A 15119-nucleotide genomic window follows, 5' to 3' on the forward strand; every position below is an offset into this window, starting at 1 on the left:
CTGACTCACCTTGATTTGTTGAAAAAGAAACGTTGATAATGAGGAAAGGTTTATGTAACAGGAGGAAAGTAATACAGATGCTAAACATATCATACTTTCTTTCCTGTTTGAAGAAACCTCTACGTGTTTTTTAAACTTAGTACCATAGTTATAGCTGCTTAGGGACTAGTGGCTTTTCAATCATTTATCTCCAATATCCAATTCATGGACTGCTCATGTCTCAGAATTTATCCTCAGAGCTTGTGAGTGAACGACTTTGCAGTCCATTTAGGATGATTGGAGGTCTTCTGGTGGCTATGTGGCTGGAACCCTGAGTTACTTAGAAAAAAATTCCAGGGGCAAACTGGGGTCCCAAGGTGACCTTAGAATCAAGCCCCTCTTCTAGGGGTATGCAAAAGATTTATATATTTGAGTGTGTCTGTGTGTCATTTTACTGCAATCACACAAACTAGTAGGAGGAGCAGAGAATGCTAACAGTGATAATGACATAAAACTTCTTTCCTCTGCTTTTTCTTTCTCTTTATCCTCACTCTCTTGCCATAAACTTCCCATTTTGTCTAGGAAGACAATTTAAGTTTTACGGAAAATCCTGTTAAAATAATATCTGCCTATAGCTTTCTTTGTGGCTGCAGAAAGTTCTATTGCACCAGCTATGCAGCATTTTAATTTTTTTTTAATTTATGTAAATTTATTTCTTATTTTATTGTACTGAAAATATACATAACAAAACATACCAACTCAACAATTTCCACATGTACTCTTCAGTGACATTGATTACATTCTTCAAGTTGTGCAACCATTCTCACTATCCTTTTCTAGATCATTCCACCACCATTAGCATAAACTCAATGTTCCCTGAGCAAAAACTTCCTCTTTCCCCTTCCCTCCAATCTGATAATGTAGATAACGACTAATAATTTTTGGTTTGTTAGTCATATCCCTGGTAACCACTAATAATAAGCACACCAGTAATGTTGGATTTAGGGCCATCCCTAATACAGTATGACCTCATGTACCCCAGACCTTCTCCAGACCTCTTTGTCGCTGATCTTCCTGACTAAGCTACTTACCATTGCTCATGAGCCACATTTCCTTTGAAATAATTTTCCTCATCACTGCCTTTCGAGGCCTTCCATTCCAGTTTGGTTCCTTGGCTTCCACTCTGAGCTTGCTGGTCATTAAAGTAAAGGCTATGACCTGACTTTTGCCCTTACGTATCACCCATGCCCTCTATTGTTTCAGAATCCTATCAGCCCCATTTCTAGGAATGAGCCAAGTTCTGTAACATCCCTGACTTATAGAAGAGATACCCCAGAAGGTGGGGCCAAGATGGCTGACTAGGGAGAAGCTACCTCGGATCCCTCTTGCAACGAAGACTCAGAAAAACAAGTGAATCAATCACATACATGACAATCTACAAACCCTGACCATCAAACACAGATCTAAAGAGTTGACCTGAGTGACAGGTGAGCGAAAAGCTGCGCCCTGAACCAGCAGCCACTTCTGGAATCCCTGACCCACTCCACAGCCTTGAGCCCCCGCGGTTCCTTGGTGCCAAGTGGCAGGGCTGATTGAAGCTTGCTGAGGCGGGACAGGCACGGGACACAGCCCTAACCCCTAACCCCCTGCAGTAACCTCTGTAGAGACTCAGCCAGCACAAGCAGGCTGCACACTAATGGGGCTAATGAGAGAACGAACAACCACGGGGAAGCAGCAACTGTTTTCGGAGCCTGGAGCCAACGTCCCAGTCAGAAAACCTTGGCGCCGGACTTTAGACTGGGCGCAGGGGATCTGAGCACAGCATACTGAAACGGCGCAAACACGGGATGCAGCCCTAGCCCCCTGAAGTGACCTCAGCAGAAGCCCAGCCAGTGCACGCAGGCAGCACAGCAATGCGGCTAACAGGAGGAGAAGTCACTGGGAGGCAGCGACTGGTTTTGGAGCCTGGAGTGCGGCGTCCCAGCCGGGGAACCCTGGCGCTGGGCTTTGGACTGGGAGTGGAGGAACCGACCACAGCTTCTGAGACAGCACAAGCACAGGATGCGGGCCTGACCCTTGGGGGCAATCTTGACTGAGCCAGCGCACACAGGCTACACGCCCCTCAGGAATCTCAGATAAAACAGTTATCACCAAGCAAGATAAGTAACTTTGTCTATATTCCTGGGTGCTACTCTCTCCTATCTATCTGAACCCTCCCCCTCTTCCCAGGTGGCGACATTAACACTGGAATTTCCTGGGCCAGGGAGTGAAGTGCTCTGTGGTTTTTTTGTTTTTTTTTTTGCCTTTTGTCTTTTCCTAACCCATTCTCCTGGCCTGAGAGAAGCAGCTACAAAAAACCCAGGGACCAAAAATCCTTCCCGGACTTCCTGAAATTGGACTAAAAATACAGAACCAGCTCCAGCCAAGCATATGAGATCCACAGTCTTGGGCTTTCATCCCTACAGGGAACAAGGTGGCTATTATAATGCAAAGGCAATTCTGATAGTGATCTGACTGTAATTGTTTTAGCGGATTACTGGAAAGGAAAGTTTCCCAGGTCTAATATCTCTACCTATTAAACAGAGCCCTCACTGACCCACAACGGGGAACTGAGGGCTGAAGCTCCCTCCCAGACCACCTAGCCTCCTGGCATAAGGGTCTGAGGATAGTGACACCTACCAATGTGTAGAGGTACATGCACTGGGTGCCTAAGATACAGCTGCAGAGCCCACCCACCAAATTGCTTTAGGAATAGAGACGCACCTACCTCACAGGCACTTGGGGGAAGCCTGTCAACATCCTGCCCCCTGGAGTGTGACCCCCTGCTGCTACTAGAATCTGGTGCACACAACTATCACCAGTACTCCTCTAAGTGAATAGGTGACAGTCTACACTACACACTTGGTGACCCAAAATCAGATTCTACTTAAGAATAGTGAATGGACTCTGAGGCTTATATATCTGGTAACAGCCCAAACAAGCTGGTAATAGGACATAAATGATTCAAAAGCAACAATAATCAAGACAGAGGAATCTAGTAGCCCATCTATGTATATTGAAAGAAAACAAAATAAGATAAAACTCAGTGAGCAAATGTAAAATAAATCACTACAATATCTTATAGATGGCTCGGAGACAGCAGTTGATATCAAACCACATAAAGAAGCAGACCATGATTGCTTCTACAACTCCCCAAATTAAAGAATAAAAATCTTCCCCAAATGAAGATACAATCCCAGAATTGCCAGATGCAGAATATAAAAAACTAATTTACAGAATGCTTCAAGACATCAGGGATGACCTCAAAAATGAAATAAGGCAATCTACAGAAAAAGCCAAGGAACACACTGATAAAGCAGTTGAAGAAATAAAAAAGATTATTCAAGAACATAGCGGAAAAATTAATAAGCTGCAAGAATCCATAGAGAGACAGCATTCAGAAATTCAAAAGATTAACAGTAAAATTACAGAATTAGACAACTCAATAGGAAGTCAGAGGAGCAGACTCGAGCAATTGGAATGCAGAGTGGGGGAGTTGGAGGATAAGGCAATTGACACCAATATAGTTAAAGAAAAATCAGATAAAAGAATAAAAAAAAATGAAGAAACTCTAAGAATCATGTGGGACTATCAAGAAGAATAACTTGCATGTGATTGGAGTTCCGGAACAGGGAGGGATAACAGAAAACACAGAGAGAATAGCTGAAGATCTTTTGGCAGAAAACTTCCCTGACATCATGAAAGACGAAAGGATATCTATCCAAGATACTCATCGAACCCCATATAAGATTGATTTAAAAAGAAAATCACCAAGACATATAATCATCAAACTTGCCAAAACCAAAGATAAAGAGAAAGTTTTAAAAGCAGCCAGGGATAAAAGAAAGGTCTCCTACAAAGGAGAATCAATAAGAATAAGTTCAGACTACTCAGCAGAAACCATGCAGTCAAGAAGGCGGGATGACATATATACAGCACTGAAGGAGAAAAACTGCAAGCCAAGGATCATATATCCAGCAAAACTCTCTCTCAAATATGAAGGCGAAATTAAAACATTTACAGATAAACACAAGCTTAGAGAATTTGCAAAAAAACAAAGCTACAAGAAATACTAAAGGAAATTGGTCAGAAAATCAATAACATCAGATACCAACACAGCACATGGTCACAGAACAGAACATCCTGATATCAACTCAAATAAGGAAATCACAAAAACAAATTAAGATTAATTAAAAAAAAAAAAACGCTCAAAAAGGGGAATCATTGAAGTCAATATGTAAAAGATCACAATAATCAAAAAGAGAGACTAAATACAGGAGGCATAGAACTGCCATATGGAGAGGAAAACAAGGCGATATAGGACGATACAAGTTAGGTTTTTACTTAGAAAAATAGGGGTAAATATTAAGGTAACCACAAAGAGGTCTAACAATTCCATAACTCAAAATAAAAACCAAGAAAAACATAATGACTCAGCAAACATAAATTCAACTGCTATGAAAATGAGGAACACTCAATTTACAAAGAAAAATGTCTCAGCACAAAAAAGTAAGTGGAAAAATGAAATTGTCAACAACACACATAAAAAGGCATCAAAATGACAGCGTTAAACACATACCTATCTATAATTATGCTGAATGTAAATGGACTAAATGCACTAATAAAGAGACAGAGAGTCTCAGACTGGATAAAGAAACAGAATCCATCTATATGCTGCCTACAAGAGACACACCTTAGACTTAGAGACACAAACAAACTAAAACTCAAAAAAAAAAAAACTCAAAGGATGGAAAAAATATATCAAGCAAATAACAATCAAAAAAGAGCAGGAGTAGCAATATTAATTTCTGACAAAATAGACTTTAAAGTTAAATCCACCACAAAGGATAAAGAAGGACACTACATAATGATTAAAGGGACAATTGACCAGGAAGATATAACCATATTAAATATTTGTGCACCCAATGGCAGGGCTGCAAGATACATAAAACAAACTTTAACAGAACTGAAAAGTGAGATAGACACCTGCACAATTATAGTAGGAGACTTCAACACACCACTTTCGGAGAAGGATGGGACTTCCAGTAAGAAGCTCAATAGAGGCACGGAAGACCTAATTGCTACATTCAACCAACTTGACCTCACAGACTTAATACAGAACACTCCACCCAACAGCTGCAAAGTATACTTTTTTTTCTAGTGCACATGGAACATTCTCTAGAGTAGATGACATATTAGGTCATAAAACAAGCCTTTGCAGAATCGAAAACATCGAAATATTACAAAGCATCTTCTCAGACCACAAGGCCATAAAAGTAGAAATCAATAAGAGAAAAATCAGGGAAAAGAAATCAAATACTTGGAAACTGAAAAATACCCTGCTCAGAAAAGACTGGGTTGTAGAAGGCATTAAGGAGGGAATAAAGAAATTTATAGAATGCAAAGAGAATGAAAATACTTCCTATCAAAACCTCTGGGACACAACAAAAGCAGTGCTCAGAGGTCAATTTATATTGATAAATGCACACATACATAAAGAAGAAAGAGCCAAAATCAGAGAACTGTCCCGACAACTTGAACAAATAGAAAGCAAGCAAGAAAGGAATCCATCAGGCACCAGAAGAAAACAAATAATAAAAATTAGAGCTGAACTAAATGAATTAGAGAACAGGAAAACAATTGAAAGAATTAACAAAGCCAAAAACTAGTTCTTTGAAAAAATTAACAAAATTGGTAAACCATTGGCCAGACTGAAGAAAGAAATACAGGAAAGGAAACAAATAGCCTGAATAAGAAACAAGATGGGCCATATCACAACAGACCCAACTGAAGTGAAAAGAATCATATCAGATTATTACGAAAAACTGTACTCTAACAAATTTGCAAATGTAGAAGAAATCGATGAATTCCTAGAAAAACACTACCTACCTAAACTAACACAATCAGAAGTAGAACAACTAAATAGATGCATAACAAAAAAAGGATTGAAAATGTAATCAAAAAACTCCCAACAAAAAAAAGCCCTGGCCCAGGCGGCTTCACTGCAGAGTTCTACCAAACTTTCAGAGAACAGTTAACACCACTACTACTAAAGGTATTTCAAAGCATAGAAAATGAAGGAATACAACCTAACTCATTCTATGAAGCTACCATATCCCTGATAACAAAACCAGGTAAAGACACCACAAAAAAAGAAAATTACAGATCTATATCCCTCATGAACATAGATGCAAAAATCCTCAACAAAATTCTAGCCAATAGAATTCAACAACATATCAAAAAAATAATCCACCATGACCAAGTGGTATTTATACCAGGTATGCAAGGCTGGTTTAATATTAGAAAAACCATTAATGTAATCCACCATATAAATAAAAAAAAAGACAAAAACCACATGATCTTATCAATTGATGCAGAAAAGGCATTTGACAAAGTCCAATACCCATTCATGATAAAAATTCTCAGAAAATAGGAATTGAAAGAAAATTCCTCAACATAATAAAGGGCATTTTTTTTATACAAAGCCAACAGCCAACATCACGCTAAATGGAGAGAGCCTGAAAACATTTCCCTTGAGAATGGGAACCAGACAAGGATGCCCTTTATCATCTCTCTTATTCAACATTGTGCTGGAAGTCCTAGCCAGAGCAATTAGGCTAGACAAAGAAATAAAGGGCATCCAGATTGGCAAGGAGGGAGTAAAATTATCTCTATTTGTAGATGACATGATCTTATACACAGAAAACCCTAAGGAATCCTCCAGAAAACTACTGAAACTAATAGAAGAGTTCAGCAGAGTCTCAGGTTACAAGATAAACATACAAAAATCAGTTGGATTCCTCTACATCAACAAAAAGAGCATCGAAGAGGAAATCAGCAGATCAATAACATTCACACGAGCCCCCAAGATAAAATACTTAGGAATAAATCTTACCAAAGATGTAAAAGACCTATACAAAGAAAACTACAAAGTACTAGTGCAAGAAAGTAAAACGGACCTACATAAGTGGAAAAACATACCTTGCTCATGGGTAGGAAGACTTAACATAGTAAAAATGTCTATTCTACCAAAAGCCATCTATGCATACAATGCACTTCCAATCCAAATTCCAATGACATTTTTTAAAGTGATGGAGAAACAAATCACCAACTTCATATGAAAGGGAAAGAAGCCCCCGATAAGTAAAGCATTACTGAAAAACAACAACAAAGTGGGAGGCCTCACTCTACCTGATTTTAGAACATATTATACAGCCACAGTAGTCAAAACAGCCTGGTACTCGTACAACAACAGGCACATAGATCAATGGAACAGAACTGAGAACCCAGATATAAATCCATCCACATATGAGCAGCTGATCTTTGACAAAGGCCCAGTGTCAGTTAATTGGGGAAAAGATAGTCTTTTTAACAAATGGTGCTGGCATAACTGGATATCCATTTGCAAAAAAATGAAACAGGACCCATACCTCCCACAATGCACAAAAACTAACTCCAAGTGGATCAAAGACTAAACATAAAGACTAAAACGATAAAGATCATGGAAGAAAAAATAGGGACAACATTAGGAGCCCTAATACAAGGCATAAACAGAATACAAAACATTACTAAAAATGACGAAGAGAAACCAGATAATTGGGAGCTCCTAAAAATCAAACATGTATGCTCATATAAAGACTTCACCAAAAGAGTAAAAAGACCACCTACAGATTGGGAAAAAATTTTCAGCTATGACATCTCCGACCAGCGCCTGATCTCTAAAATCTACATGATTCTGTTAAAAGTCAACCACAAAAAGACAAACAACCCAATCAAAAAGTGGGCAAAGGATATGAACACACACTTCACTAAAGAAGATAGTCAGGCAGCTAACAGATACATGAGAAAATGCTCTCGATCATTAGCCATTAGAGAAATGCAAATTAAAACTACGATGAGATTCCATCTTACTCCAACAAGGCTGGCATTAATCCAAACAACACAAAATAATAAATGTTGGAGAGGCTGCGGAGAGATTGGAACTCTTATACAGTGCTGGTGGGAATGTAAAATGGTACAACCACTTTGGAAATCTATCTGACATTTTCTTAAAAAGTTAGAAATAGAACTACTATACAACCCAGAAATCCCACTCCTCGGAATATACCCTAGAGAAATAAGAGCCTTTACATGAACAGATATATGCACATCCATGTTTATTGCCGCTCTATTTACAATAGCAAAAAGCTGGAAGCAACCAAGGTGTCCATCAACGGATGAATGGTTAAATAAATTATGGTATATTCACACAATGGAATACCACACATCGATAAAGAACAGTGAGGAATCTGTGAAACATTTCATAACATGGAGGAACTTGGAAGGCATTATGCTGAGTGAAATCAGTCAGAGGCAAAAGGACAAATATTGTATAAGACCACTATTATAAGATCTTGAGAAATAGTATAAACTGAGAAGAACACATTCTTTTGTGGTTACGAGAGGGGGGAGGGAGGGAGGGTGGGCGAGGGTTATTTACTGATTAGTTAGTAGATAAGAACTACTTTAGGTGAAGGGAAGGACAATACTCATACAGGGGAGGGCAGCTCAACTGGAGTGGACCGAAAGCAAAGAAGTTTCTGGGATAAAATGAATGCTTTGAAGGTCAGTGAAGCAAGGGTGGGGGTTTGAGGACTATGGCTTGCTTAAGGGGACTTCTAAGTCCATTGGCAAAATAAATTCTATTATGAAAACATTCTGCATCCCACACTGAAGTGTGGCATCTGGGGTCTTAAATGCTAATAAGCGGCCATCTAAGATGCATCAATTGGTCTCAACCCACCTGGATCAAAGGAGAATGAAGAACACCAAGGTCACATGATAACTATGACCCTGAGACAGAAAGGGCCCCATGAACTAGAGACTTATATCATCCTGAGACCAGAAGAACTAGATGGTGCCCAGCCACAACGGATGACTGTCCTGACAGGGAGCACAACAGAGAACCCCTGAGGGAGCAGGAGAACAGTGGGATGCAGACCCCAAATTCTCATAAAAAGACCAGACTTAATGGTCTGACTGAGACTAGAGGAATCCCGGCGGTCATGGTCCCCAAACCTTCTGTTGGCCCAGGACAGGAACCATTCCCGAAGACAACTCTTCAGACATGGAAGGGACTGGACAATGGGTTGGAGAGAGAAGCTCATGAAGAGTGAGTTACTTGTATCAGGTGGACTCTTGAGATTGTATTGGCATCTCCTGTCTGGAGGGGAGATGGGAGTGTAGAGTGTTAGAAACTGGCAAAATCGTCATGAAAGGAGAGACTGGAAGGAGGGAGCGGGCTGACTCGTTATGGAGAGAGTAAATGGGAGTATGTAGTAAGGTATATATAAGCTTATATGTGACAGACTGACTTGATTTGTAAACTTTCACTTAAAGCACAATAAAAATTATTTTTTTTTAAAAAAAGAAGAGATATCCCACTAAATTTTTTTCTTTTTTTTTTTATTATTCTTTAGATGACGGTTTACAAAACAAACTAGTTTCTCATTAAACAGTACCCACATTGTTTTATTACATTGTTTAGCAATCCCACAACATGTAAACACTCTCCCTCTTTGACCTTGGGTTCCCTATTACCAGCTTTCCTGTCCCCTCCTGACTTCTAATCCTTGCCCCTGGGCTGGTACGCCCCTTTAGTTTCATTTTGTTTTATGAGCCTGTCAAATCTTTGGCTGAAGGGTGAGCCTCAGGAGTGACTTCTTTACTGAGCTGAAAGGGTGTCTGGCGGCCATACTCTTGGGGTTTCTCGTTTCTGTGAGGCCAGCAAGTCTTTCTTTTTGATTTATAATTTTGTTCTACATTTTTCTCCACCTCTGTCCGGTACCCTCTATTGTGATCCCTGTCAGAACAGTCAGTGGTGGTAGCTGGGCACCATGTAGTTGTACTGGACTCAGTCTGGTGGAGGTCGTGGTAGATGCAGTTCACTAGTCCTTTGGATTAACCTTTCCCTTGTATCTTTAGTTTTCTTCATTTTCTCTTGCTCCCGAAGGGATGAGACCAGTGGAGTATCTTAGATGGCCGCTCACAGGCTTTTAAGACCCCAGATGCTACTCACCAAAGTAGAATGTAGAACATTTTCTTTATAAACTCTGTTATACCAATTGAGCTAGATGTTCCCTGAGACCCTGACCCCCACAGCCCTCAGCCCAGCAATTCAGTCCCTCAGGGAGTTTGGATGTGTCAATGTAGTGTCCATGACCTTGCCTTGTACAAGTTCTGCTGGCTTCCCCAGTACTGTGTACTGTCTTACTCTTCACCAAACTTACCACTTGTCTATTGTCCCACTAAAGTTTTTTAATGATGTTGGTGCTCCTCTTACCAGTGCATTTTTATGGTCTTGGTAAATGATATGACCTCTGGGGTCCCTGTGGAACATAATTACCTGTTGAGTCTTCTGGGCATCATAGCATATCCATTTAGGCATGCCCACATTCCCAAGCTTTTTAATCTCTTCCTCCAATATCTACCACAGAAAATCTAGCTTTTCAATTTTGCTCAGTGTGGGCTTTGGCTTTTTAAATGTCTCTAGGAGCCATTTTAGTAGTAAGTTCACACCATCATCCAGGGTCCTTGCAAAGGTGTTAAATACTGTATCTTGGTAGAGTGATCACAAGTCAATAAGCTCTTCTCTTGATGAAGCACCTCAGAATCCAAACGATGTGTACTCTTTCAGCTCCCAATACATGTTGCATGGTCTTGTTTGTCCTTTGGTATATGGTTACTTTCTTCCTTTGTCAAACCCAGCATATCACCAGCTATGTTATTTTGTGACTTAACCATAGTTATAGGCCTATGGGCCAGAAAAAGAGGTGGTGGTAGGTCCTGAGAGGTGTGCTTGCTGCCTTGTGGGAAAGAGGGCTCTACGATTGTCTTCCAGCATGTCTGGAGTGCTAGCTCTTAAAGGGAAATGGTAGGGCACTTCCACAGGCTCAGAAGGCTCAGGGGAGACTAGGGAGCAAAAATATTTAGAAGTATCTGCCCAGAAGTCTCCACCCTAGTGTCAGTTTGTCAGTTGCCCATGCTTTTCTGCCCTTAGCATAACAGACCTGACACTGTATGGCATTCGTTTTCTTTGAAGTTCAGCTACTCAGACTATTAAGTCTTGAACTTGATCCTCAAATTTCTAGACCTTCTTGCTAAAGAAGATGAGCTTATTTGCAGGTAAATGAAGAGTTTCGACATTTAGACTTGGCTTTCAGTTGTCTGTTACTAATCCTTAGCTGTTCACTGTCTTTTTGTAGGACATCAGTGGAGCTTGGCAATAGTCATCCAATGCTGTTATCCTCATAGCTACTGTTTTCCCCACACATCTCCGACAAGAGATACAAAGCATCAGTTAGTGCATTTCCTTCCATTGGTATACCCTTCCAACTCACCACCAGTGACCAACTGGATCACCACCGTGTGCAGGGGCTACCTGGGTTCTTTCTGTTATCAGTGAAGAGGCCCTCACTGCCAGCCAGGTGGTCATTACAGCAAAGACTATGACCTGACTTCTGATCCTTATATATCACCTTTGCCCTCTACTGTTTCACAGTGCTATCATCCCCATTTCTAGGAATGAATCAAGCTTTGTAACAGCCCTGGCCTATAGAGGAAATACCTCACAAAAAGTTCTTAATGATGTTGGTGCACCCCTTGCCAGTGCCAACTGGTTACAGTCTGCGTTCTCCAGAAGTAGATGCTGAGATGGAGTTTGGGGTAAAACTGGTTCCCTTTGAGTTGATTCCAACTCATGGTGAGCCCATGTGTGTCAGACTAGTCCTGTGCTCCACAGGGTTTTCAATTGTTGATTTTTTAGGAGTAGATCATCAGGATTTTCTTCTCAGGCGCTTCGGGAGGGACTCAAAACTCCAAACTCTCTGTCAGCAGCTGAGCTCATTATTCTTTTACACCACCCAGCACCTGGTGCAAGATGTTTATTAGAGATCAGCACTGTGGGGAAGGAAGCGGAAGCAGAACAGGAAAAAGCAGTCAAGTTGCAATGCAGGCACAACGACAAAGTCTCCACGTGGGGAGCTGTAGAGTATTATCCAGCAGAGCGGTCCTGCACTAGACCTTTAAACTCCTGTCTTGCTCAGTCACAGGAAGTGGGTTGCCTCAGGAAGGGTGTGACCTTGCAAACCCTGAAGGAGCTGAGAACTGGGTGCTGTCTGCTGACTGCACTCCCCACAGATGGGCATTCAGTCCGTTGAAAGAGGATCTGAGTGGTATACTCAGTGTCTACCACATTTGTCTTTTGGCTTTCTCTTTAAAATATTTCTATAATTTAAAAGTCAAACCTAACCAAATCCATTGCTTCAAGTTGGTTCTGACTCTTAGTGACCCTACAGGACAGAGTAGAACTGCCCCATAAGGTTTCCAAGCTGTTAATCTTTATGGAAGCAGACTGCCACATCTTTCTCCCACGGAGTCACTGATGGGTTCGAACCACTGACCTTTCAGTTGGTAGCTGAGCACTTTAACCATTGCGCCAGTAAAAACCAGGTAAAAAGCTATATTAAAAGAAGCCATATTCTACTCTATAGAAAACCATTTTTCACATTTCTTTTTGCGAAAATAACACACACACACCCTTTTTTCTTACAGAAAAGTTAACACTATATTTGCTCTTTGCTTTTCACTTAACAAAATATCCTGGAAATCATTCCATATCAGTACATAGAGATCTTCCTTCTCCTCCTCCTCCTCCTTCGCCTCCTCTTTCTTCTCCTCCTCCTCCTCTCCCTCCCTTTCCCCCTTCCCCTCCCCCTTCTTCTCCTCCTTCTCCTTTTCCTCCCTCTCCCTCTTCTCCCCCTCCTCCTTCTTCTTTTAATACAGCTGCATAGAAGTTTAACAACAAAGTTCTATGCAATTGTATATATAAAAAAAAAGAATTCCAGAGTTTTTTGTTGTTGTTGTTAGGTGCTGTCAAGTCGGTTCTGACTCATAGTGACCCTATGCACAACAGAACAAAATAGAGTTTAAGAATTTATTTATTAACCAGTCTCCTCTGGATGGACATTTAGGTTGTTTAGGATATTTTGCTATTAAAAATAATGCTTTGGAGCATTTGCCAATCTGATAGCAAGAAACCTAATTTATTTTCTAGATCTGTATAAGTTTCACTTGTTTCTTCACTTAACTTGTTGTTTGTCATGTCTTCTATAAATTCTTGTTTCATGGAATCTACAATGCCTAAGATGACCTGGCCCCTTTCTGTCCTCATTGCGTACCAAGCTTCCACCAACCCTTTCTTTTCCCCTCGCTCTACTCTCATTAAGCTCCAGTAACGCAGGCCTTCTTTCTAGTCCTCAACCTTTCAAACTTATTCTTACACTCACTGTTTCCTCAGCCTAAAACCTCTGCTCCTTGATCTTAGAACAAATGGCCCCTTCTTATCATTCAGGTCTGTACTTCACAAATATTTTTCCAATGAATGAAGGAATGAATTATACAACTCAGGCATTTTTAGTGCCCTGGGAAATAACAAACCCTGCCAGCACTTCTGGCTTCTGCAGAAGTACTGTGGTAGCATGTAGAAGCTAAACTCATGAGACCTTTTCTTCTACTTTGCTAGACCTGCCCACTCAAACTTCAGGTTCGCTTTTCAAGAAATATATCTCAAGTTTTTTCCTCTTGTTCTCTAACCTCAGTATTGCTCCTGGGAGGTGGAAATAGGTTTGGAGTCTGACTCTGTCTCATCATATCAGGATCTTTTTTCCTGGGAAAGCCAGTTGGTTCCATAACGTTGTTTCCCTTCCCATGCTTGGCTGCTTCTGGTGAATTTGGGTTAGTATTAAACGAGAGCAAGAACTTAGCTAGCTCACTTAAGCAACCCATTTGGGCATATCAAAACAAAACAAAGCAAGAAACTAGGATACAGTAAGAAAACATAAAATAAACTAATACAATCACTTATAGATGGTTCAGAGACAACAGTCAATATCAAACCACATAAAGAAACAGACCATGATCACTTCAACAAGCTCTCAACACAGAGAATCAAAGGATCTTCTGGATGAAGGTAACTTCCTGGAATTATAGGAAGCAGAATTCAAAAGATTAATTTACAGAGCTCTTCAAGACATCAGAGAGGAGATCAGGCAATGTGCAGAACAAGCCAAGGAACACACAGATAAAACAGCTGAAGAAATTAAAAAGATTATTCAAGGACATAATGAAAAATTTAATAAGCTGCAAGAATCCATAGAGAGACAGCAATAGGAAATTCAGAAGATTAAGAATAAAATTACAGAATTAGACAACTAAATAGAAAGTCAAGTGGAAGGCAGAATTGGTGACCTTGAAGATAAAACACTTGGCACCAATATATTTGAAGAAGAATCAGACAAAAGAACTTTTAAAAATGAAGAAACCCTAAGAATCATGTGGGACTCTATCAAGAGAAATAACCTACGAGTGATTGGAGTACCAGAACAGGGAGGGATAACAGAAAAGACAGAGAAAATTGTTGAAGATTTGTTGGCAGAAAACTTCCCTGGTATTGTGAAAGATGAGCAGATATCAATCCAAGATGCTCATCGAACTCCACATAAGATAGATTTTAAAAGAAAGTCCCCAAGAGATATTATAATCAAACTTGCCAAAACCAAAGATAAAGAGAGAATTTTAAGAGCAGCGAGGTATAAATGAAAAGTCACTTACAAAGGAGAGTCAATAAGAATAAGCTCAGACTACTCGGCAGAAACCATTCAGGCAAGAAGGCAATGGGCTGGCTCATATAAAGCATTGAAGGAAAAAAATTGCCAGCCAAGAATCGTATATCCAGCAAAACTGTCTCCAGATATGAAGGTGAAATTAGGAGATTTTCAGATAAACAGAAGTTCAGAGAAATCATAAAAACCAAACCAAAACTGCAAGAAATATTAGAGGGAATTCTTTGGTTAGAAAATCAATAATATCGGGTATCAACCCAAGTCTAGAACACTGGACAGAGCAATCAGAGATTAAGCCAGACAGGGAAATCACAAAAATAAATCAAGATTTTAAAAAGAGGGCTCAAAACAGGGAAACAGTGATGTCGTTATGTAAAAGAAGAAAACATTAAAATAATAAAGAGGGACTAAGAAATGTAGTCATAGAACTTTCATGTGGAG

Source organism: Loxodonta africana, chromosome 5 (assembly GCF_030014295.1).
Source record: "Loxodonta africana isolate mLoxAfr1 chromosome 5, mLoxAfr1.hap2, whole genome shotgun sequence".
Classification (NCBI taxonomy): domain Eukaryota; kingdom Metazoa; phylum Chordata; class Mammalia; order Proboscidea; family Elephantidae; genus Loxodonta; species Loxodonta africana.